This window comes from Falco peregrinus, chromosome Z, assembly GCF_023634155.1.
Source record: "Falco peregrinus isolate bFalPer1 chromosome Z, bFalPer1.pri, whole genome shotgun sequence".
Lineage (NCBI taxonomy): Eukaryota > Metazoa > Chordata > Aves > Falconiformes > Falconidae > Falco > Falco peregrinus.
In genome coordinates this window covers 12,286,570-12,312,267 of record NC_073739.1, presented here as the reverse complement: position 1 = coordinate 12,312,267, position 25,698 = coordinate 12,286,570, and positions in this window count along the sequence as shown.

The following is a 25,698-nucleotide window of genomic DNA, read 5'->3' as shown; positions in this document are numbered from 1 at the left end:
CATCTCCTCCCATCCCTTAGTCCAAGAGCCATGAGAGTTCAAGCCCCTGCCTGCAGAACACTGGCATGGGCATCATTTGGGAGCTCAGCCCTGAGCCCAATCACGTGTCATCTTCTTACTTAAAGAAAAGAGGTTTTGCTTTACCACAGCATCAGAACTCACTGTGATCAAAACTATTTTACTGTCTGCAGTTTTGCTTTATTTTCTCATGTGTGCCTGTGAAGTCTCCACTTGACAGTTTGCCAGAGACAGCCTACTCTCCACTGCATGTCTGCAGAAGTCACTGCTACCCAATAAAACCCATAAGATACCTAAGGCCCAACTAACAAAAAGCTACATTTAAAGATAGAAGCGACATGCTACTCATGCATATGTTTTATGCTAGCTCTTTAAGGAAGGAAGAAATAATCTTTGAGAACTGAGGCAAGATTTGCTGAGGAAGCAAGTTTAATGGGGAATTATATTCTGTGCTTAAAGCAAGCATTTTGAGAGTTGGAACAACAGTCAGAAGATTGGTGGTTGTGTGTTTGTATGCCCTGCATAATAAATTGCAAATCTGATAAAAAGCAGGTTAAAGATCAGAAAAGCCAAAATACCATTTCCAGGCCTCCTTTTGTGCTACATTTGGACCATAAGCTTGTGTTCAGGGAAGTGAGTAGCTGGTCATAGTGTTGCAAGACCAGGGTCAAGGAAATATCCCTCACAGTCCCACCTCATCAGATGGGATTGCTTGGAGATAGCCTCCGACTGGAGCAGCCCATCTCCTTCCAGCTGGATGGAAGCTTTCCCTGTGTTGAAAAGCATTTATTTCTACTGTAACAGCATTTTATAATATATTATTGAAATCCTTGGAGTCTCAGCCAAAGTAAGATCCTCACTGTATTGTTTGCATGGGTGGGAAGAGACTACCCTGTGGTGTTTAAAGCCTGCATACAAATAAGACAAAATGCATTGGTCAGAGATCAGCAAACTCTTCTCATAATATGCTGATAGAAATGGTTTTGCGTGATATTTTGGGCAGGATTATAAGGAATGATATCAATAAAGATTCCTAATCCACATCATTAGTTTTCTGAAAAGTATCAACCACCAACACCACAAGCTGACTGGAAACTTCTGATAATTTTCCTTGAGAGAAAACAGCTGTTGAATGAAATGAAATTCTTTCTGGGTTTATTTATATATATATATATAAAAAAAAACCAATGGCTGAAGTTTTGTTGTAAAACTGAAATATCCAAATAAAAAATTGTACTGGTTTACACTGAAAATAAGGTTTGTGAGGTATTTAATTTTTCTTTTGTTTATGAAAGCAGAGGAGGAAGTCATTGCACATAATTTTTACAGAAGTAAGAATTTTTTAAAAGCTTTGGCTCTATTCAGAATTATACATAAACTAATTTTCAGAAAATACCCATGTGCAAGTAATGTATTGCTTAGTGGAGCTTATGGCCTGTCTGTAAGGAAGAGGCAGTGTGAACAGGACTGAAAAGAGAGCAGACATACCTTCCTCCTTTGCTCACCCCTGTGTTTGCAGTCCTAGCACGCAGCACTCAGCCCTGCCGCGCTCTAACGTTACTGTGCGCTGGAGCAGAGCTTCCAGACAGCCTCACAAAGGGCCCAGCCACAGTGTGTCCCCATCTGCTGTCGATTACTGCACGAGATGTGCCAGCCTCATGTTGTCAGGGGCCAGCACCCTCATGCTTCTTCTGCTCAATAATACCAACCAATCTCTAAAGCTGGTGGGCATCCAGCCTCCAAGAGGGCTCAGAGGAGTATTCCCTCTTTGAAGACACTGTAGGTCTGATGACAGATCCTTGAGAGTGGCACTGGAAAACTTGCTGGTTTCTGAACTGCAGAGGATCCCAGCATTTATGGCATCATCAAACAGTGTAACAACATTAGAGGAATGAAGATAAAAGGTGAGTTGGCCCACATAGCTGAAGTCTACCTGCAGCTTTCAATGCGTTTTAAAGAGCCCACGTGCACCATGTGCACGCCATCTAACATCACGTTGGCAGCAAGGAATGGAAGGAAGAGGAAAAGGAGTATCTCCAGCTTCAGAAAAATTATCTCTAGTTACCTGTTTTAAGCCAAGTGATCAGGGATGGAAAATAATAGGGGGGGCGGGGGGGGGGGGGGGAAGTCTTAGAGAGTTGTCTAAACAGTTACATTTACTTGATGGGGACTGGCAGTCATTCAAAGTTTGAGAAAATGTGTCATGGTGGCTGATTCTGTTATCAGTTGAGTGAGAACTCAGAGCATGACTGATAAGGGGCTCAACCCTTCTAATTTAAAAAACAATCTGTCTTGTTTGGGACACTGACCTGCCTGGGCCTCACAGTCCTGTTTTTGTAGTTGATGAATTGCAAACAATGACTGGCTTTGCATAAAGCAACTGGAAATTGCATGGAGCCAGATACAAGCAGATTACATCGACTTTGCTCCTTGAATTCCTGGCTCCCCATGGTGATCGCGGTAGCGCTTGTCAGCAGCACAGTTCTGAGGTTCTCCCTAGATCCGTGAAGCTGAGAGAAAATTAATACTGGAGAGGTCAGGTTACAACAACAAACAAACATTCAAATTCTGCTAAATAGAAGAAGCCAGATCATTAAGAAAGACAGGTTGCTCTATTTAGTCTGAAGATGACATAAGTAGTCAGTGCAGGGTCTCATCTGTTAAACGCTGCCTTCATTTATGTTTCTGCTATAATTTCCTTTTTTCAGCGGTAGGTACTATAGTTTTAGTACTGTTACTGTTGGCAGAGGTCTGTCAAATTTAAACCCAAAAGCCTCTGGTCATCCTAATTATTAGAGTTGCCACAATCCAACTGTTATAGCAAGATGGGAACATCTCAAATGTAAATTTTCAATAACCATTGAGTCTTTGGAGCTTGAAAGAATTTAACACTTTCGACTATATCAGTAGAGAACTTCCAAATAAGCAAAAATCTTTCAAAACATTGAGCACTATAAGGGAAAGGCCAGTTGGTGAAGAAACAGTTTGTGTGGCATGATCTCCAGCAACTCATGTTGACCTCATTTTTAATATTTGTATTTCCAGTCATGTCCAGCTTCTTTCAGGTTTTAACTTCTGCTTTTTTTAACTTCAGGTTTTAACTTCAGGTTCTGTTGTTAGCAGGTGCAGACTTTACATTCTGCATGTAGTCTTACATGAAGTAAGTAGCTCATCAGCACAGGAGCTAATCTTCAGTAGCTTCCCTTTCAGGTGTTTCGGTTTGCACATTTTGACTTTTTGCCTAAATTCTGTCAGAACTACTGTGCAGCTCATGCTGTATGAAATACTAACATCTGTGCGGAAGACAGGTATTTTGTGTGACCTGTCTGCAGGGAAGGCTTGTTAGACATACAAGACTCCAGGTGACAAAAAAATCCTTGGCAAATCAAATGTGACCTCTGCTTAATTTTTCTGGGCATGTGGGTGCTCAGAATGACTGTTCACTGATGACTCCCCTCTGTCTGAGGGGAGGGGGGAAATGGGCAGATTGGTTTGCTCCTTTTCCCTTACAGAGGGAATTAATAGAGCTTTTTTGGTTCTATGGGCAGGAATGGAGAGACGCCCTCTGCTTAATTCAGCTGAGGATGGATGACAGGCTTTAAAGCTGCTGGGGGAGAGAAATAGTCATCTAACTGTTCCCATCATACACAGAGGGAAAATATGTGATTGGATACACTCAAACAAACCAAGAGAATACTTGTTGTTGAGATTGCCTTTTACCTAGGGTTGAAATGCTGGAAGGTGGAATTGGGGTCATCACTGCCAGTGAGACATGTTCACTATGGCAACAGTATTGTTCCTGCCCACTTTGTAATGGAAATGAAGTGCATACAGGAAAGCATTTCTTATGATACTTAATAGTACAATAATTAGCTCTTGGCCCCCATTATTCATGCCTGACTTTATGGTTTTAGGCAGCAGTAAGAGCAGAGGAGATAGTATAACAACGGTTCCTCATGCACTCAGATTTTTAAATTCACTATGACTGTCTCTAGCTCCACATTGTGTTACTAAATATTTTAAGCCCAGATTTGGCAAAGGACTTAGGGACAAGCTTCCTAGTATCCTCAGTGCTTTCTAAACCTGTTTACCATTAGGTATAGGCATGAACCCTCCATGAGCAAGGGGCTTAAAACTTGCTCTAAAGCCTTGTGAAGTCAACAATAAGAGTTATGTTGACATCCTTGGTTTTGAACCAGACCCTTAAAGAGTGAGCCTTGCTACTTCAGTGTGGAAATTTGCCAGAAGGAGACTTCAAACTGCGTAACAAGCAAATTGTAAGTGTCAAACAAATATTTTAGTATGAGTGATTTTCCTAGGTCTAATCAGGGGTATGTTTCAATGAGCATGGTGGACCAGATATTCATCTGTTTTTTATCAGACAGACTCCATGAAACTGAGTGGAGCTATTCATAACCAGGACAGTCAAAGAACTACTATTATGTATAATACTTCTGTTAGAATGAATTATACTCCTAATCCTCCGTAACGAAGTTGTCAATGGAAAACTGCCTTTTTGTGTGTAAACATGGACAGCTATCTACACCCAATCTGTCCTCAATGCACAGCCCAGGACACCAGAATAACCAAAATGTTTGAGGTTCTCTGGAGAACTGGGCATTGGGGTGGGGTAAGACTTTATAAAGCACTTGTCTGCTTGGGTTTGCTGTCTTCACAGTCCTGAAGAGGTGGAGCTAGACCAGAGCCCAGCATTTCTGGAAATCCAGTCATTATATCCCATAAATCAATAAATAGATTACACTTTCCTGTAGAGGTAATCCACTAGAGTGCAGGCTTTGTTCGCAACTAGAAGAAAAGAAACCATCAGGACCTATTCCTGCTTCTTTATTGCACACGAACCAGCCAGCAGTTATCAAATGACCCTACCTCCACAGCAGAGAGGAGAGGACAGAGGTGCAGTGTACTTCTAATCTCAGGGAGATGCTGCTGCTGGCAGTCATGAGGCTGAACACATGGCTGAATGCCAGAGAAACAGAGAAATCAGGAACCCTCTCCCACAGTCCTCTCTGATTCAAGCGTGTTGTTGCACGTGGTGCAATGGGAAGCAGGTTTTGCAAGGGGTCCATCTCTGAGTCCAGCTCCTTCATAATTTCCCTGCTCTTGTCCCCCTTGTCACAGCCCACATGGGAGAGACTGCTGGCTATATGCTCTGAAACTTTGGATTACTATTAAAGCTTATGAATATTCTTTTTCCAAAAGCATCTTTGAGAAATGCAGCTTTGCCAAAACTCTGGTTTATGACAACACTTCAAATTCAGGAAAATATTCCTTTTTCCCATTTTAGAAAATGACACTGTAACCTTTCATTTCTCTTTAACTTTAAAAAGAAAAAAAAGAGGAAAAATCTGCTTTTCATCTTGTTTTGCTTCCCCCCTTTTAATACACCCTGCTCAGAAACTGAGGAAAGACCACTGAAAACCAAGAAGGAGAGGGATGGGAATCAACAGAGAACACCTCCTGCTCTCTCCTTTTACTCTCCTCTCCCCTCCACCCCCACCCACCCCCCCGCCCCCACCCCCCACACCCCGTTTTCTTCTGACTTCCATCCTCTCCAGGGAAAAGTGGCACAGCCTCCTACATGTTTTTAATTTGAGTCAGCTTCGAAGTGAGTGCAGGGCCCTTTACACCCCTCTGCCCAGACATGCAGGAGTGGGCAGAGCAGCTGTGCAGCCCCCCCCCCCCCCCCCCAACCCCTCCACCTCTCCCCAGAGCAGGGGCTGGGAGTGCCAACACCCCCTGTGCCCCATGTACCTCCCAGGCACCTCAGGATGTCAATTCCTCAAACTGGTCATCAGCCACAGCTTGTTTGCTGCCCTGTTCTCACTCTTCCTCATCCAGGCAGTGGAAAGCTCCTCCACCAAACCCATCAATTTTTATGTAATCCCATCAGGCACATATATAGGATAGCCTGCCTCTGCTCCCACTGTCCTTGCAAAAAGGATGAGTGGTTTGGGAGTGAATGCCCATGAGCAGGACTTACAGGTCTGCTGGCCAAGAGGCCAGCAATACTGACTGGCAATTAGTAGCCCCAGAAGGAATGTAAAGTTCTGTGGATCAAAATACCACATTTCACCTACAACAGTTTCCTGCTATGCTAAAGTTCAAGGTGGTCAGGGAGTCTGATTTAATAGAAGACCCCAAGCTCATGCAATGAAATCTCATTTTTCATAAAATAGTGAACTAAGTACAACCAATCATGGGTGAAGTACTTAAGCAGGGCACAGTGACATGGCAAAGTTACCTCTATGCTTATGAAAGCAATGTATAACAGATTATCATTACAGGCAGTTTATGAGTCTGCTATATAATTACCCAGTAATTTCATTTGATAGCTATTTCTGAGAGCACTAAGGAAACTGGAAAAAAAAAAAGGGGGGGGGGGGGGAATATGATCGTCAAATCCAATCAGCAAGGACACTGGTGACATGAAATCCTAGAGGCAAAAAGAGATGGACTGTGAGAAGGCTATATCCACCAGTCTGTGGAGGGTTTCTCCTTTATTTTCATGTAAAGAATTCACACATTTTAACCACCTGTCAACTTCTTGGATTTTCTGCATTTTCCTATGTTTTCATACAGCCCAACTGCTTGTACACCTTTCAGTATCTGCAAGTGTCCTGGGAGTTCTGAATCCAAGAGGCCATGCTAGTGAGGAAAGGGTTAGTTTTCAAGAGGGAGACATGATTGCAGACACAGGATTAACAAATTACTTGCATCTAACTTGTTTGTATCATTAATTTCTCAACTGTTTTGCTCCTGCAACACTTTAGTGGATGTGGATGGTACCCACTGACCCATGCAAGTTAGAAGCTCAGTGGATGGTAGCACTTAAACACCAAGCAAGCTGTTTTGTGAGTGTAGGGCTGGCAACTAGATGTGAAGCACTGCCATTTGGCAGTCCTCTCATGGAAATCCCGTTATTACCAAGCATGAGCGCACATCTGTTGTGTTAGGAACCATTCTTGGAGCCCTTTGCTAATTTCACACCTTGATTCTTTGAAATGGTCAAGGTGGCATTCACATTTTGTAAAGTGTAGTCTCCATTTAATAAAGACTCATTTCTGTCCTGGTAGATAGATTTAAATAATTTCTTGGAAAGGTGCCATTACTTTCAGTTTTGACAAAATCCATTCCCCTCACTAACATTCATTGACCAAACCTGCTTGCTTTATTTCTCAGTTTCCACCTAGATTTCTGTCATCTGGTTAAGACCATAGTTTATGTTTGGCTGTCAGACTCTTTTTTGTTGTTCTTCCACATAGTTGCCTGACTCACACGGCTCTTTGCAGTAGTGGCCTAAACTGAAAACAAGAATTTTCTTTTGGGATGATGACAGTGCTTAGCAATATTTTTTCTGAGGTCCAGTTTGGCCTTGACTTCTCTGCTCAAATCTTGCTTTACAGGTCCTTGATACAAGGCAGGGAGAAAAGCTTCTACTGCTGATGGAAAAGAACGTCATAGGAGTGGACTTTGTGAAGACTTAATGATTTTCTGGCTGTCTCTGATATTTAAAATTCTGATTACAAACAAATGTAACTTCGAGCTGTTCTAAGTAACCTTGTGTCTGGTTCAGACCTCAGGTACCCATAGTCCTGGGAAGAGGCTATGCTGAAAATTGCCTTTGAACACTTCTAGCTGCATTTAGTTTTCTGGCATAGCTGAGGAACTGCAAAAAAAAAATTTACCTTAGACTCAAAGCTTAGTGAAAATGACAAGAAGAATGTTTTTGCAAGCTGTTTCTAGAGAAGTTGCCATGTTTACAGTATGCATAAAGATATTCATTTGTATGTCTTTATTCTACATTTGGTCATGGGAAAAATATTTTAAAAGCATGCACTTTAAAGACTACACATGACTTTTTTCTTTACCCGAAATTGCATTTCTGTTAAAGTCAATCTGGATAACAACCATTTAAACCAGGTATGTTTACTGTATCTTGTAGCAATAATTCTATATAATGTCCAGTAGCTGCTTCTCAAATTTGGACTTCCTGTGCCATTTTCTGTATTTCTGCTGTGCAGCTTTTTGCTGGGGGTTCAGAAAACCTAGCAGTTATGTGTTTGCTGTGAACACAAAGTGGATGGATAGCTCTCCAAACCACCCTAGCTGAGCGCAGGTGACTGAGCAGAGCAAGCACCACCACCAAGGGATGCAGTGAGAGACTTGCATCAGGCTGTGCTCAAATGTGTGATTGCAATGTGAGCCTGGGCAAGAGCAAAAAGGATGTCGGTCTCTCCTTGCCCCTCCTCACTGCCTGTCCCACCACAAGTGTTGAGCGGGTGTGGTGGTGGCATGTGCCAGTCAAGTCCAGCAGCCACAGCCAGACCCCTCCTGCCTGCCAGACCTGCTGCAAATGGTGCACAAGTGCCTGTGCTGGGCTGCAAAGAGCTGCAGGGCCAGCGGGGACAGACCCTGGGAGAAAAGGACAAAATTGTGGGGCAGGTGATGGAGAGGGTTGGGAAGCAGAGTGAGTAGGCAGAGCAGGAAAGCAGCTGGATGCCTTTTTATTTATCTGTGTTCCCTCCTGCAATGTAAGAGGGGCTGCTGAGGTGCCGAAAGGGAAGAAGGAGACATAAATAGAAAGGCAAAAGGGGCGTTTGAAAAAGCAAATGCAGACCAAGGAGGAAAAACCTGGAACTGTTTCAAAGCATACCTTCCCCTAACTATAAGGAGCAGGCCTGTGAGTCTAAACATACTCTGTAATTTGCTGTAGCTCGTATCCTCTAATTTAGCCACTAGGTGTGTTTGTACAGAAATACAGAACTAAAAGCAACTCAGAGCATGTCAGGAAGTAAAGCTGAGTATGTGTTTCTTGGGAGTTTTTGTCCGGTTGAAGTACATTTAACTACCTGTTTGGGAATAGAGGTTTGGCAAAGAGCATACGCAGAAAAAGGAAAAAAATTATTTTTTCTTCTGAACTCCCCAGTCATTAGTGAGCTGTGCTAGAAGTGTTAATGTACTGCTATTTCAGAAGTTTGTTCAGGAGCTGCCACTGCAATACAGCAGTGGAACTGCTTGAAAACCAGAAAAAAAGCCACTTTTCAGTTTAGGAATAGTCAGAGGAGTATTGAAATATACCCGTAGGTGTAAAATCTGTGTTTGTTCTATGTTTTGCACTCATTTGCCTATCCCTTTTTTTTCACCTCTCTTAAGTGGTAATTCATAGACATCTCCACTGATCCTAGTGTTCGTGATGGCAACAGCATCCAGAAACCATTGAGGCTAAAGGCCTCATTATCCTACACCTCTTTCTGAAATCAGGAAAGAAACCATTGCAGAGGTGTGTGTTGGGGTAAGACCCAAGGGATCCCCTGGCCTGACACCAATTTTTCAGGGCCTGGAAGTGTTTTCAATCAGCAAAGCTGTCAGTCAGGGGTTATTTCTATAACGTCAGTGCCCTGGAGTCTCTTTCATGAGTTAGATCCACATTGTGCAAAATGCTGGATGAAGCACATATTAAAAATCAAGGTCAAGTGATAAAAATGGAAGTAAGAGGTAAGGAGCCACAAATGGGCACAAACAGGGTAAGGATGTGAAACAGCAGCACCCTATCAGTCAGGATAATAAGCCATGCTTTTGACGTCAATGACCTAACTCCTTCTTTGTCCCCCAGTTTTACCCCTCTCAGTGCTATTTCATCAAGAGGTCAAACTTCTTCACCTAAGACACCTCCTTCTCACTTTCAGGTATTGCTTGTTCTTTCCATGTGGAAATGAACATGCTGAGCCTTTAAAATAAGGTCACCCACACTAGTCATCAGAAGTGTGAATTATCAAGCACTGTCAGTGTGCTAAATGAGTTTGATTAGAGCCCACACCTGGTTTAAAGGTATTGCTCCTGAATCAGATACAAGCTTTGAATTGGCTTATTATTTGGTGACACAGTTTGTGCAGGAGTGCTGTAGAGGCTTTTCATGTATCTGTGCAAGCAGGTGTGGGATTTTTAATTTAATATAGATGTTGGGGGTTATTGTGTTGTGGTTAGAGCTATTGTGTCACATATTTTGTAATTTTGGTAGTGGTTACAAGGGGACAGTGTTAAATGCTGCAGCTTGTGAGAGGTTTCGAAGAATGTAAATTGAAAGCTTGAGGGGTTATCTGTTCAGTATATCAGATTAGACAGAAATAGATCTATAATCGATAATCGTTAATATAGTTAATATATTAGCCTGAAGTTGGTTTTTAATAGTCTATGGTTTATAGACTGTAGTCTATACTTAGTATAGTTAACATATTAGCCTACAGTTAATAAATAACTGCCATGGTTACAGTATCTGTTAATGGCACAGGAACATCTGCAAATAATAAAGCAATTTATATAATGCTTGTAAAAACTTTCATTTCCTTAATGTCTGGAGCAAACAATCACAAGTCACCTAATGGTCTGGCATGGGGATCTCTGCTGTACACCCAAACACACAGGCTTGTGAAGAGGACGGGTGAAGAGAAAACTGATTTAGTTCCCCAAGGAACCCATTTCAAAACCTCTCAACATGCTGAAAGGCAATTAGCTGCCACTGGGTATGTCCTGAAAATCTGTGGCGACCTCCTGGCAATAAAAACGACTAATTCATATTTAAGATCATGGGGTCACTGCTGTGGTCACTTTCCTTGGGTGTTTGATCAGGTTTGTGGGTGGAGTAAAGATTACTGCAATGTGGTGGATGATCTTGGGGTCCCACAGTAGGGACAAACCTGGCAAATGTTATGGTCAGGGGCTTAGGGCTGAGCATGGTCATTAAAATGTAAAATCATAAGTACTTTGATGCCAAAAGCAGAGATTAGTAACAAAAATTTGACAGCTTTGTTTCTGCCTCTGTGGATGTGGAGACACAAAAGGGAGAACAAGGATTTATGCCTTGCTGAAGGCGTGATTAGCACTAGCGCACCCAAGCAAACAGAAGCGAGCAGCAGAATTATGACTTTGATTTTCTCCTCCACGCTTGTCATCAAGTCATTAGAGGGTCTGTTTACTGAAGATCTCCTCATGACAAGATGATACTGTTACAGTAACAAGCACATATCCTAGCCTAAACCTGCACACCTGATGAGGAACAGAGTGCCCCCACGGAGTATGTTGAATACGTCCTGGGAGAAGAAATGGCCCCCCTCCTCCAGTTAAGTGCATGTCAGGTGATCTGAGTAAGTACGGCCTCCCCACCAATGCTTTCTTATTGTCATCTTGATCTGAGACAGGATTTTCTAAAGGACTCCAGACCCCACACTCTGGTTTACTTCACTGAGATTAGGGGACTTCATGTTCTGCTATGAAACCAAGCTCCTAAAAGATCATGAATTTTCTGAATTTGTGTCCCATATTCAATGTTCTGATTTCTCTCCATTCTAGCTGAATTTCCTCTCTAACCTGTAGGCTTGTGAAAGCAGGATAGCATGAAAAATGTCTAGCCCATCCTTCAGTGTTTTTGGTGCTCACTTCTACCTCCTCTGTTACCCAATATTTGGATGTGTGTGCTTATGCACTTGCTTCCCTGAAACTTGTCTCACACAGCTGACCTCTTTTCCTTCTCATGTTTCATGTCCCATGGGAAGCAGGGTTCTGGCTGGTTCACAGTAGGTCAGCGTGCCCAGTATCTGCTTGTTGCAATTGTTCAAGGTAAAGATGCTCCTCTCTACGCACAATTCTTCAGTGGGAAACCTGCAGCCCAGGCAAGGACATCCTCATGCTCAGTTCAGTCACCACAGTACTCTAGCTGTTAAAGGCCATTTAAAATAACAGTGGCTACAGCTCAGGCTTCAACGAGGGTGAAGATTTGATCTGGCAGAGCATAGGAAGGAGCTATCAACCTCGGCACTGCTGCCATCCAAAGGAAGACCACTCCACTAAGGATCGGTGAGGGGATCATTTTTGGCAGCTGTAAACAACGTTAATCTGGGTATACCCATGAGAAGGGTTCATAGGGGTGGTTAAGCTGGGGGTGGAGTTAGGATTTCACTTTTTGTTTTGAGAAAAGCGACTTCCAATTCCTAAGATACATCAGTCTTCTCAAAACCAAGTTTTGGTGTCTCAGCTTTCCTCTGGGACTCCTGCCTCAGTTACAGAAAGCTGAATCACACAGAAACTCTCTTATTGATATTGCATCCACCCACCCAGAGCTGCAGAGACCAGTTCTCTGTACATGTCCTGGCCTAGCAGCCACCCTTCCCAACATGCCCACAAGGAACTTCCTACTGTTGGCACCTTCCCTGTGTTTCCCAGGCTTGAAAGGGGACTCGATTTACACTGAGTTTCAAACTAAGCATACTGACATCAAAGCAACAGAAAAAGCAGGCCCCAGTAAGTGGTTTATAAATGCAGCCTAAGTGTTTTGAAACAAAATAGTTCTTTCAGTAAAGTTGGAGGGGTATGTCTGTTGTCCTTATCATTGTTGGTTTCTGTCTTGAAAACAATGAAAAGTCACTGACATTGAACCCACTCCAGGGATCATTAGGAAAAAAGTTTCCATTCCTGAATGAAACCCTAACCAGTAGGTTTTCCCACTCTATTTTGTATATTATTACTTGGAGAGAATAGTAATCTAAGTGAGAAAGGTTGATTTAGATTAAATATTAAGCAGAAATTCTTTACTGTGAGGGTGGCGAGGCACTGGAACAAATCGCCCAGAGAAGTTGTGGATGCCCCACCCCTGGCAGTGTTCAAGGCCAGGTTGGATGGGACTAGGAGCAACCTGGTCTAGTGGAAGGTGTCCCTGTCCCTGGCAGGGGGTCCTATGGGTTGTGTTGTACGACACTACGGAAAGGAACCTCAGCTCATGTACGCTTTTCTCATCCCAGACAGAGAAGACAAGTCTTGCTCTGCACAGTCTTTACAAACAGCCTTGGGACCATCTTATCCCACTGAACAAAGACTATGCAGAGGCATCCAGTGAGGACCAGATGTCTGACTCATAAAGCATTTAACTGAAATGACAAGATGTATGAGTTTGGTGGATGTTTCTTTTAGCAAATCTGCTCATATCTCCAAGCTGCCAGTCACTACATTTCCTTTCAAATCTGGAAGAACAGCATCTTTTTGTAGTACTGGCGCATCTATGGACTGCATCAGATAGCACAACAGAAACACAATGTTTTTGAGGACATAAAATCTAATGGCTTTTGAAATAAGCCTTTTGTGTTACTGGGCATTTGAACATTCTAGGAGCACATGTGTATAAACACCACACAGAAAATGAGAAATAAGGCTTGAATAAATATTTTGTATTGAAATTTATCCAAACAACAGAATTATTTAGAACGCAGTGTTCATCCAGGTTTGATTTTTACAAATGGATCCTGGATATCTCATCAGCTGAACTAAAACTGGCACTGCTGTAACACAGGAGCTGATGCACTGGGGTGTACTAGGGAAGCGCTGTGCCTCAGAGCTATCTTACCTGCTGTTTTCATCTGCCTGAAATGGCTGCGTAGGTGCAGTGATGTCATCCTGTTGATGTAACCAGGAATGGAAGTTAAAAGTCTCCCAAAGGAAAAGCTTAAACTTCTGTAAACTGAGGTAAAGAATGAAGTCCAAAAACATGTAGTTGCTTCTGCCTCTGTCTCCCATTGAAACCCTTAGGAGCTGGACATCAACGTTTACTTGATGGGTATGAGCCTACATGCAGAAGGTTGTGCTTGCAACAGACCCACTGCTGATCTAGAGGGAAGGTGTCTCCTGAACATGTGCAACAGGGCACTTCCTCCAGGGCTGCACATAAACCTGAATCTCCATTTCACAGAAAGGTGTGGGACAGCAATGGTCCTTGTCTTACAGTCGGATCCAGAATGGAGGCAGATTTTCCCACATGCTATGCCAACAGGATAAGACTCTTCCACCAAAGGATGTTATTTTCATCCCAAGGGGAAAGATGAGATCTACTCTTCCCCATATTAATGAATGAGCTGGGGAAACTTTTGTTTCACTGTATCAAACAAGCCTATGTAAAGACTCACAACAGGAAATCCTTAGTTCTGATCCAGAATTGAATTTCCTATATATCTGTTCTCAAAACATTATACATTTGGTAAATTCTCCCTTTTAGTTTCAGGTTATCTTTTCAAAAACGTAAAATTCAAACACTTTTTCCCCTTGAACTTGACTTACAAGAGAGCTTCCAAATAGAAAAGAATGAAAAAAACCTCAGTCATCATTGAAAATCTTTCTTTGAGCAATGTTGCTATAAAAAAATTACATTTTTTTAACAAAAAAAATTAAATTTTTTTTACAGCTATAAGCAATACCACAACCTTTTCACTGTGGTTACCAAGTCTGTAAACTGCACCTCACTGATGAAGTAAGTGAAACTGTATAAATATTCTGTAAATCACTCTTCACAACGAGACGTCTGTCTAAGCAAAAGCTTATGTTATTGTCCAGACAATATAGAGAACTTTCTAGCGCTGACCTTAGAGAAGACATATTGCATAGCACAAATCCAAACATGCTCAGGCTAAGTGTAGTAAATGCAACTAAACCATGGGTGCTTTCCTTTCATTAGACTTTCTCCTTGACCTCAGCATGACAAGGGCATAGGAAAAGGAAGCAATTTTTCTTCTGTCCTGGGGGAAGGAACATTTGAAAGAGATTTCCTGTGACTGGACTACATCACCTCTCTGGTGCCTGATCTGAAAACCTGGAAGACCACCTTTTCTTAGCATCCATTGCAAATGCTTATTTGCTTTTTCCCCATGAAGTAATTTGTGTCAGCTTCACAAAAGATTTAGGTGAGTATTGCATGTAGCTGGATGGGAATGGTCAGAATACTTCAGTGTTTCAGAGAAATGAAATGGTTTACCAGGATAATTGTTCCAAAGTCAATCCTTCTGATATCCTTAAGTTTTAAACTATTTCCCATCTTTCTCTTGCCAGGGGCTGTAAAGGTCACTTAACATAGTTCAATACCATATCCTTCAAGCATTTGGTTGAAAATTTGAGAAGATGATGCCTTTTCTGTCCTATGAAAAGCTTAAAAATATATTTAACACCTCAGTTTGTATCACTTTAATTTGTCATATGCACTGCAGAAATAACACTTCCCATGTACTTAAATCCTTTTGAGTTGTGCCTGTTTAATTATGTTGAGGCCATACATCAAACTGCTTGTTCTCACAGGTTTCCAGGGGGCAGTTGGCTATGACCAGCAAGCCAGAAATCAATGATGGATCTCTCCAGACCTCCCTCTGTGGTGGTATCCACCTAAGAGCAATTTATGTTTCCACATTTCTTACCAGAAGGCCTTCCTGATGTGCAGCAGATCTTTCCTTTTGTTCTAGCTGGATGAATAGGATGCCCCCACCTCCTTTCTTTGCCTTTCCACTTTGTGCAAGCTCCTGTTCTGTAAGGAAGCACCCACCAAGAGTATCATGGTTTACATGGTTAATATAAACATTATTATGCTGTATAGAGCCCCAGTTACATGAAAAGCGAGGCTTTGCATAAGAATTGAAGGTACAAGTGTGGGAGAAAAATTGACTCTTGCACTAAGCAATTGACCAAAAATACATTGCTAAATTATTTCAGATTGGGTGTTCTTGGTTGTTATGAGGTTTATCCTCAGGCTAGGGTTGAGGACCTCGTTAGTCATCTTTCTTAGAGAAACAGACATGTCTTACTTTTATAGGTGATGCCAGACTATGGCCAGTATCAGGGTAGAATCTGGGATCAGTGTTGGGGTTTCAGGGAGGCAAAACGGTGAAGAAATAAAAGGTAACGTGTTCACAGGGGTCCTATTTTTTTTTCCTTTGTGCAAATTGGTAACGTTAAGTTGAAAGTTTCACAAGGTTCAGAGACCTGGCATTGAGCATTGAGACTAAAACTAGGACAGGAGTTGTAGCTCTCGTGAGGGATTAGTATGAATGGGATGAAGGGGAAGGAAGGACCTGAGAGCAGATTGTGTTTGGGGCTGTTGCTTGAATACAACCTACGAGCACATTAACATTTTGAGGTTGGTTGTTGGGTTTTTTTGGCACAAGTCCCTGGAGCTACTTTTAGGAGTTAGGAAGATGCAGGAAAAGTAGAGCTATGGAGAAATGGGGAACTCAGGAATGATCAGCTGTGCTGTGCTGCGAGCTGGCATCAGCCTGGATCCACATTTTCTTTTTCAGAAAATGACTGGTATTACGAGACAGTTACCAAGCATTTGAATGGGATTTAGGCAGCTAGAAATGAATGGACACCTCCAATGAGGATGTTCGAGACAAGTTTCCAAATGGAGCTGAGAGGAAATAGGCATCAGTTACAGGGATGTTTTGAGGTCTTCCACTTTTAGTAGCCCATAAGTTAAGCCTGGGGGGGGTATAATTAGGATTCAGGCTTCGAGTAATTGGAGAATAGAGGTGACACAGGTATTTAGAGTAATTCCCCAGTTACTTTTTGTCTTTCATGTATATGCTGGGATTACGGTCCAGAAAGGGGCACTAAAAGGTTAAAGCAAAAAAGGGGTTTAAAATTGCCGGGTAATCTTGTTTGGGACCGACAGCAGTAACACTTGGTCCTACAATTACTTTTAAATTTGGATTTCATGTGTGTTTCATGACTCAGATTGAGAACAATGTTAGGTGTTTGTTCAGGTAAATAATTGGATAGAGGAAGAAATTCAAAATAGGTCATCAGATATGTTGGAAGTTAGCATTACCGTTATTCCCCAGCTATTTCAAAGTGAGGTTCATAGGTACCAATGGCCTACAGTTCGGATCTAGAGGAGTATTGGTGGTACTGGAATTAGCGGTATTATGGCATTTGAAGGAGGAAACCAGCAAGGAAATGTTAACTTCTGCATTAATGTCACTGAACTAGAGTTTCAGTTTCCAAAAATTCTCAACACAGGACGATGTTGAGGTTTTGGTTTCAGAGGTCACCAGACCAGATATAAAACTGTAGCTAAAACAAGGGCTGTGATTAAGGTTGAAGTTCAAGCTGGGAGAAAAAAATGGGGGGAAAAAAAGTCTGAGAAAAGCCTAGTAACCTAAGTTAGGACTTTGTGTTGCTTACTATTTATTTTTAGGTCTCAGGTTTGTGGGGTGGGTAAGGTAGTGTCCTAGATTAGTGATGATACTCTGTAAGGAAAAGGAAAGCGGAAAGGGAAGGGTGGAAAAAGCCAAAATCAGAAAACATGAGACAAGGTCAAGCATCTTGTGGACAGTGCTTGAACTTGGGCTGATGTCTTTTCTTGCTGCATTCTCCTACACTGAAACCTAACTCTGAGTACCCACCACCCTCACAGTAGCCCCATGGCTCTTCCTTAATCTTTCCTGGTGCTAGTGGCCCAGCAGGGATGACCCTGGGCCCTGCTGAGGAGCAGGTGTAGGGGAGCCAGGGAAGGGGAATTGTACTCACATGGCCTCCCAGGAGCAAGGATGAGCCTGGGGAAACAACAAACTGCAGCTCAAAGAATGCCTTGAGATGGGCCTCTACTGTCCTAAGGTTGTGCTGGCAGCACTGGCTTCTCCTCTGGCTTCTCCAGAGCTTCAGTTTATCCCAGTCCAAATCCTAGCTGTATTTCTAACTCCACTTCCAGTAACACCCACTGACTCCAATGACCAAAAACAAGCTGATGGTGAATGTTGGGACCAGCTGTGCTTTTAGATTGTTGGTCTGTCCTGAATATACTCTTTATTAGTGCACCCCCAAGTCTGGACCTTGCTGCTAGCCCTGGGTCTTAAACACAATGGAGTTACCCTTGCAAGCATCTTGCCCAAAAGCAGTAAGTAAACCCTCATTAGAAGTTAGCCATAGGGTAGGATGGCAACCATGCTGAACCTGCTTATATACATAACTTATGGGTCTCACTTGACTCTGACTGGTAAACCCCTCCTAATCCTCAGTTTAGTTCTGCCCTCCTGTGTCTGGAGACCCTCAGGAAGTCAGAGGGCTAGTCTTGCACCACAGTCTCATATGGGTAGCAGCTTGCAGTGGATGTACGTTGTGATTCTGTGCTCTCTTTCCCATAACCATATGGCCTTAACCATAACCCAAATGCTAAATGAGCCTCTCAATGACCAAATATTTGTGGACTGAAAGTAGTATGAGCATCAGCTCTTGCACTATTGCTTAATTCAGCTTAATGATGCATTCTCCACTTTTAACTCCAGTTTAACATTTTACTTTGATTTCTGACCCTAGCTGTAAATTAGCTAGCATAGCATGAATTTAAGAATAAGTAAAAAGACCCAAAGAGAAGTGCTGCAGAAGCTTTTAATTTAATTAAATGGCCTTCAGGTGTGATACCGATGACACTTAGGATTTTTGTTTATTACAGTCTTAAACCGACACATAATTCTCATACTACCCCTAGATACAGCTTTAGTCTTAAAACAGCTGGGAATCTCAAGCCTAAAAAAACAACAAGCCAGTAGGACAACAGGCCTAAAATTCTCCTTGCAGACCACTTACCACCCTTTTTTTACCAGAGCCTTTTAATAAGCAGAACATTCTACACTGCAAAGTTAATGTAAATAAAAAATTCAATGTGTAAAAATGCTGGGAGAAGCACCCCACTGTGCCTGGTGGGTCATTTCTCCTTATCAGAAACGTACTTGAAACTGAATGCTGGTTAGGGACCCAAGCTTTGCCAAATGACTGACAAATTTAAAACTAATACTGAGACCTATGTTGTGATCAGTCACAAATTTCCCTCTTTAATGTCTATGCTTTATGGAAGCATTAGCCCCTATTTGTGTCTCATAACATAAAAAATCCCAGAAAGGTTAAAGTATTGCAAGCACTCTTGTTGGAAACTTCCTCCAGGACATCATTAGTATTTCTTTGCAGTATAATGATTTCTGAAAAACAGAACCCTAATCTAAGGTTTCTGTTATTCCTTCCACACTCTAATGATACCTAGAAACTTGAAGTTTAAGAATTAATACATACCTATTTTGCAAACACCCATCAGTTTTTTGCCACCCAGTAGCTGGTATAGTGCTGCGTTTTGGATTTAGTATGAAGTTTTAGTTGTTGCTAAGTAGTACTTACCCCAAATCAAGGACTTTTCAGTTTCCCATCATCACCTGTGAGCAGGTGCACAAGAAGCCAGGAGGGAGGACAGCCAGAACACCTGACCCAAACTAGCCAAAGGACTATTTCATACCATAGAACATCATGCTCAGTATATAAGCTGGGGGAGTCGGCCAGGGCCTGCCAGATGCTGCTAGGGGACTGGCTGGGCATCGATCAGCAGGTGGTGAGCAGTTGTACTGTGCATCACTTGGTTTTCTTGAGTTTTGGTCCCCTCTCTGTTTTGTTATCTCCCTTTTCATTACAATTATTGCTATTATTACTTGTATATTTTACTTTATTTCAATTATTAAACTGTTCTTATCTCAACCCACAGGTTTAACCTTTGTCCTGGTTCTCCTCATCCTAGTGAGGGAGGGTGGAGGTGAGCAAGCATCTGCATGGTACTTAGTTGCCATCTGGGGTTAAGCCACATCATTGGGCAACATGGGAGCAACAAGTCTGTGTTAGGAAAGCATAGAGTAGAAAAATAGTAATTTTTAAGACACATGGGATAAAGCTTCAGGAAAGATTATTCCGCAGTCCTCTCTCTCGGAGAGCACCCATGAGAACACAAAGGAGCAGTATAGGGCACACAGCCGACTGCTGGTGACCAAATAAAGGCTCCTCCACATCCTGGAGGGCTCTGAGCCTCTGCAGGATTCATGCAGGTCCTGCAGAAAGCCAGGGCAGCTGAAAGCAGCTCCCAGGCATAGCTGGGTCTGACAGCAAAAGAGGTCAGTGCACACACTGATGTTGCATTTTCACAGTAGAAAACAGTGTCTTCGATGACAAAGACTGCTAATGCTATCTGGCACCAACTTCTAAGAGGTTCACTCTAAAAATACATTGAAATATATCTCTCTCTCATGTCCTTTGTGTGGCACTTGAAAAAGATTGTACTAGGACCACTACTGCTAAGATACTGCAGAGTAGTTTTGGGCTATTCTTCGTTATTCTTTTCTCATAACGCTGCATTTCTGTATTCACCACATCTCTTCTTTAGCTTGGGGTTGTCTGGTTCTTAAAAGAGCTTAGTCTAAGCAATATTGTCATTGTAATGACAGACTGGATCCCAGTACCAAGCCTGTCTAGGAGAATGTGCTTGTGTGGTTATAGAAATCAGGAGAGGCAAGGCTTGGATTTAGAACATGAAAGGAGTCTCCCCCGAATGCATGAAGGCTGTAAAGAGTAAGATTTATTTTCAAAACAAATGGTACAGCTCAATCATGGCTGACTGAGGATTCCTGAGAACCAGGATGGGTGAAATGTCATTGTCACTTCAATAAGCTTTGAAGGAAGGTTCTATAGTCCTCAAGCAAGGGGAAAGTAACTCAGAAAGCCAAGCCCACAAGGTGCATCCAAAGAAGCAGTACAGGAGATGAGGGGAAGGGGCAGGACCTGTCAGTAAAGGGTCTTTGAGCCCCTGTGCTTCTTGCTCCCATTCTTGTCCAATAAAACCAATGCATCTGCTACTGGGGCCTGTGTGACAGCCAGCTTGCGTCCCCCTTGACAGGGGAGTCCCACACTGTTGGCTGCCACCGTGGGTGATGCATGCTGTGAGCAGGCACTCTCTGCATCCCCGTAACAAACTGCATTCCCCGCTGGATTACTCATACTCCACTGGCTGCTGTTTTTCTTCATGTGCACTCATTTGCAAGCCATTAAACAAGAGGCACAAAGCTGTCTGTAGAATTAGGTCACGTGTGTTGCTTTGTCAAGCCACTGAGCTTGCCAAAACCAGGATTTTCTACCATCACAAGGGAGTTTTTAAAGCTCTGTCCATGGCAAAAGAAAAGAGGAGGAAAATAAAAAGGGGGGAGGCGGGGCAGTGGGGGGGGGGGGGGGGGGGGAGGAAAAAAAAGGAAAGAAAAAAAACCCCAAAAGTAAAAAAGAAAAAAACTTTACCCACCTCCCCCACTCCAAAACCTGTGCTAGCAAATAATAAAGGTGAAGTTAGTATCCTGTGACACTTATGTGAAATACTGAATTACTGTCCTTCAACATGACATTTAATTTCCAACCCAAGCAGATGTTTCTTACCATGCTTAACTCCCTTCTCTTCTAACTAAGCTGCATGTGGAAAAGCAACTCCATTTTATACAGAATATTGTTTTTGTCCAGCGGCATCTCTCCCTTTCATCTTCCGGGCTAAACATGAACTGAACCCTAGGAGCAGAAAGCAGATAAGCATTGACTCGGAACAGATGCCAAACTGGCCAGCTGTTGATATTCACCCAGGCCTTCAGACTCAGGACATCCAGCATCTCTGCTTTTCCATGAACTGCATGTCCTTCCTGATCTCAGGACTCTGGCCACCTTTGCTGAAAAACAGCTCAGGTTCAGTGGCGCGAGAAAAGGTGTGGGGTGAGGTAGTCCCTGAGGCAGGCTAATCTTAAGGGGAAGCCCAGCAACGCAACCTTGCAAAAAAAGGATATTGTTGGAATATTTCCGTTTAAAAGTGTTTACACAATGACAGACCCCTAATAATAGGGCAAAGCCAGGAAATTTGGCTGTAAGTGCTGTTGGGAGAGTAGGAGAGTGCCTGGTAGAGGGTGGAAGGGGAGAAGTAGAAACAAAGAGGTTGTCCTGAGCCACACCTGAGAGATTTCACTTTGGGGTGGAGGAACAACCTCAAAACAGGGGCAGCCCCCACCCCCTTGCATGGGTCTAGATTTCACTAGCTTTTGTGCAGAAATCATATGTTAACCAAGTAGAAAAGTTTAAACAAATAGAAAAGCTTTTGCTTCCCACTTTGGGTTGCTGTTGTCCTGCACCAGGGGACTATCAGACCAGAGGTGTGGTGGAAGCATTGGGTCCTGGAAGCAAGACCGCTGTGTTTCCACCTAAGCTTGGGTGAGAGCAGGCAGTAAAACTCAAGCCTGCATTGCTCTGGACAGTTAAGCACAACCTCTGTGCTGACGGTGGCTAACATCACAAAATTACTTTTAAGACTGAGAGTCCAGAACTTTAGCAATGTCAGATGTGTGCCTGTTGCATAGCACTGAAGCCTCTCTTGTTTTCTGCCTGGCTGACATCCCTTCTGCAGCCGGAACAGAAATACCAGCTAGAAACGAGCGACTTTCTTCATTTCTGTGGTACTGCATCCTAGCTGCTGGGACCAGCAGGGGAGCACAATGACAAGGTCTCCATTGTCAGCATGTTCTGGAGAGCCAGAGAAGGCTGTTTCACTTGAACCTGTGCCAGATCACAACCACAGACAGAATCCATCTGAAATTTAAGAGGATGTTTGCATAATTTCAATGAAACATTCAGCTGCAGGGAAACTGAAGATATAGCTTGGGTCCAAAGTGTGCATGGGAAAACCTTCATGGCATTACCTGATAATTGGATGGAACAGCATCATCAGTTTGGTTTCACTCCTGCTGTAGGAGTCGGGCCGGTGTTCCTCCCAGCAAGGTGAAGCTGCTGTTGAGTAGGCATTTCACTGCTCTGAGTGTCATTTTAATTAGTATTAATGTTTTCAACCTTCACTCTGTGGATCAGATTCTTTTTGTTCTTTTATAAGGTAAAGACATTAGTTCTAACTGTTGGATCCATGTACTACGCCACTCTTTATACCTTATTAGCTGTATTTTTCGGATGCAATAAGTTAGTTTCAGCTACTGCAGCTCTGTGCCTGTTGGTTGTGGTGAAGTTACACCAGGAATTAACTTGAGTCAGCGTTTTTAGTAATACATCTAATGTTCTGTGTTACTTGAATGGCTGTGGCTGGAAGGATAATACTAGACATTTCATTTTCTCATTGACAATTATCTCATAGCTTTCCTTTGCTAGGCAGAAGTCTGGGGGGAAAAGCCTCTGGCAGGGCTGGCCTACCCCCACTTACTATCTCTCCGGAGAGATTTTGGAGGGAGGAACAAGCAGCTAGGCGATGCCGCTGTGTGCCTGCACTATCTCTGCTATCGTCCTGGTCCATCAGGCAAACTGCTCCTCTGGCTGTGCTGCAGATGTGTGTGACCTTGGCAGAATCATGCACTCCTTGCTCTTGCTGCTTCATTCCCATTTTGCAAAACTGGGTTTTGGATAGCCTTGGTTTCATTATTAAAAATGTTCAAAAATTCTTGTTGGATGGACTGTCCTACAGCTACTCTTTCTCCCAAGAGAAGCTTTTCCTTATCTCCAGTGGCAATGACAGGGGTCATTTTCCCCTGCCAACAAATAATAGACAACAATAACTTGTTTCTAAGAACAGAGGAGACTGGAGGAAGTGCTTGTGTATTTCTTAGAAATCTGATAACAGGAAAAGCTTCTAAGCATGAAAATACGTATGACCTTAAATGTTGTTGTGGAATATCTCACAGATATTAAGCACAACTACTGACCCCAGCATGTAAGTATTGAAAGGGTTACATATGGGATGTGACCTTTCTAGGGAGCGGTTGTGCAAGTTGCCTTGTAGGTCCTGTGTTGTTTATTGAAACACTGGATGTGTAACTAAAATACAGCAATAGATTCATGGAGAAAAGACAGTGTTACCTTAATATGAAACTCAGTCTCATGAACATAGGTAAAATACCTTGACAAGGCAGAAGACCTGTGCCTGAACATCTTACTATCATATACATGTTTTTTTTCATTCACAGTGAAAGACTGACTACATGCATGCACACACATACACACACACAAACACCTAATGCTATTTCATCCTGAAATAATAGCAAACATACTAAAAATATCAATAGGAAGGTGATCAAACCTGCTATTAGGAAGAGGAAATGTTTTAGAAGTAGAAAATGTAAAATGTGCTTGTTTGTTTTTCTTCTCATTTTGGTCGTTTCGGAGTGTGATGTCTGAGGTAATGAGCTCTGTGCCACTGAGGAAGTGTTTATCCCTTCAACTTAGGGGTAGTTGTGCATCTGAAATATGCACATTTCCAGGCAGATTTTGCTGTCATGGAGAACAGTAGTGAAACTTCTGTTAATAGGAACAGGAGCATACAGTGATGTCTTAGTATTTTGCAGTTTACAAGGTACAAAAGAAAATAACTCTCCATTACTGCTGTGAATCTAGACATCATACAGGTAGCTGAGGCTTGAAACTAGAGCCATCCTCTTGTGTTTAAACATTGGTCGTAGGCAGCCACCCCAGACAATATGCAGCCCTTTTAGGAGAAGATTGGAAAAAATGGTTTTGTTTGAAGTTTGTTTTTTGGTCCCCAGAGGATGATTCTGAGAATGGGTATGAGCTTTAGGGTCTTCTTCCAAAACTGGTCCGGAAAAAGGTTGATCATCAGTTGTTTGGATCCGATAGCATTTGTCTGACATTGCATAAATTCTTGGGCAGCTGACAAAACACCATGGCTCAAAATAGAAATCAAATGGTCCAATGAGATGGTCTGTTACCTGTAACTTCTTTTACAGGGCAGTCAGTGGTAACCCCTCAGGAACCACTGGAACCAATTTGTTGAACTGCATGCCTTTCCTGGAGCCAGTTTACTTGCAGGACTCTGGCCCATGTCTAGATTACACTTCTCTTAGTAGGACAGTTTACTTACAAAAACAGAAAAACTGTCTTTGGGGAGATTCAGCGTGACTTTCCAAGCCAGGTTTCCTGAAGCTACAGAATAATCACAATGCACAAAATATGCCTGCCCATTATTAAGCTCGTATGTGATCTCTGATCTCCTGCTCAAGTCTCTTAGAAGGGAGAGCTGGATGTGGGTGTGTTTGCAGAGCTCAGACACTTGAGCCTGACCGATCCATGCCCTGGGGAGGCTGTCAGGAGCCTACCAAGGCATCTGCAGCTTCCAGAGGGAGAAATATCATAGTTTTGTAAAAACAGAAGAAAGAAAGGATTGTTATTTTGCAGCTGTTCTTTAGCTTATTTACTATCTGCAAGGGGAGAAAATGTCCTTTTTTCTCATTTTTCTTACCTTGTAAATTTTCCTGCCATTTTTTTATCCTGAGTTACTTAGACTTCGCAGTCTTTATGTCTGTGGTCAATTAAATTTGGTAAGTATACTTCTGTTCTGTAAATTTCGTGCTTCAAACATGAGAAATAATACAGGAAAAATGATCACATAGGCATAAAATAGCCATTACATCTTATTCATTTTGAAAACAATGTATAAGGGAATTTTTTAGTTCAGTTTCAAATAAGGATTCTCCCATCCTCTAACTCTCCCTTTCCAATGCCAAATTCAAGCTAGCCATCTATAAAGCCTGTATTTTATGTCTGAAAGTTCTTAGTTTTCATATGTGAGACAAAGGAAAATTAATATTCTTCCTTTTAGCTTTTCGCTACATTCCCATATATATTAAACATATGTGTGGCATGTCCCAATGGTCAGGTCTCTCTCACAAAATCATGCGTGTTTGCATCCACAGCTGTTAAGCGTGTGTTACCTCAGTGTGATTTTGCTGATGATCAACAAAGCAAGGTTTACTGGGAGGGATGTTACCCTTTATTAGACAAACTGATCCAGTACTGATGAAAAACCAGATCTGGTGACAGGCATACAAGCCTTTCTGTATGTCTGAAACAGGAACAACAGACTGGTAGCTAAATGCATGTGCAAATTAGTTTAATCATCTCATTTCCATAATTAAAGACATTTTGTGTCTGTGGCACAGGGTGATGTCAACAAGATTATAGGACTTTTGATGCCTGGGAAGGTCACAGAAAGAGGAGTTAGCTTTTGCCTCTAGA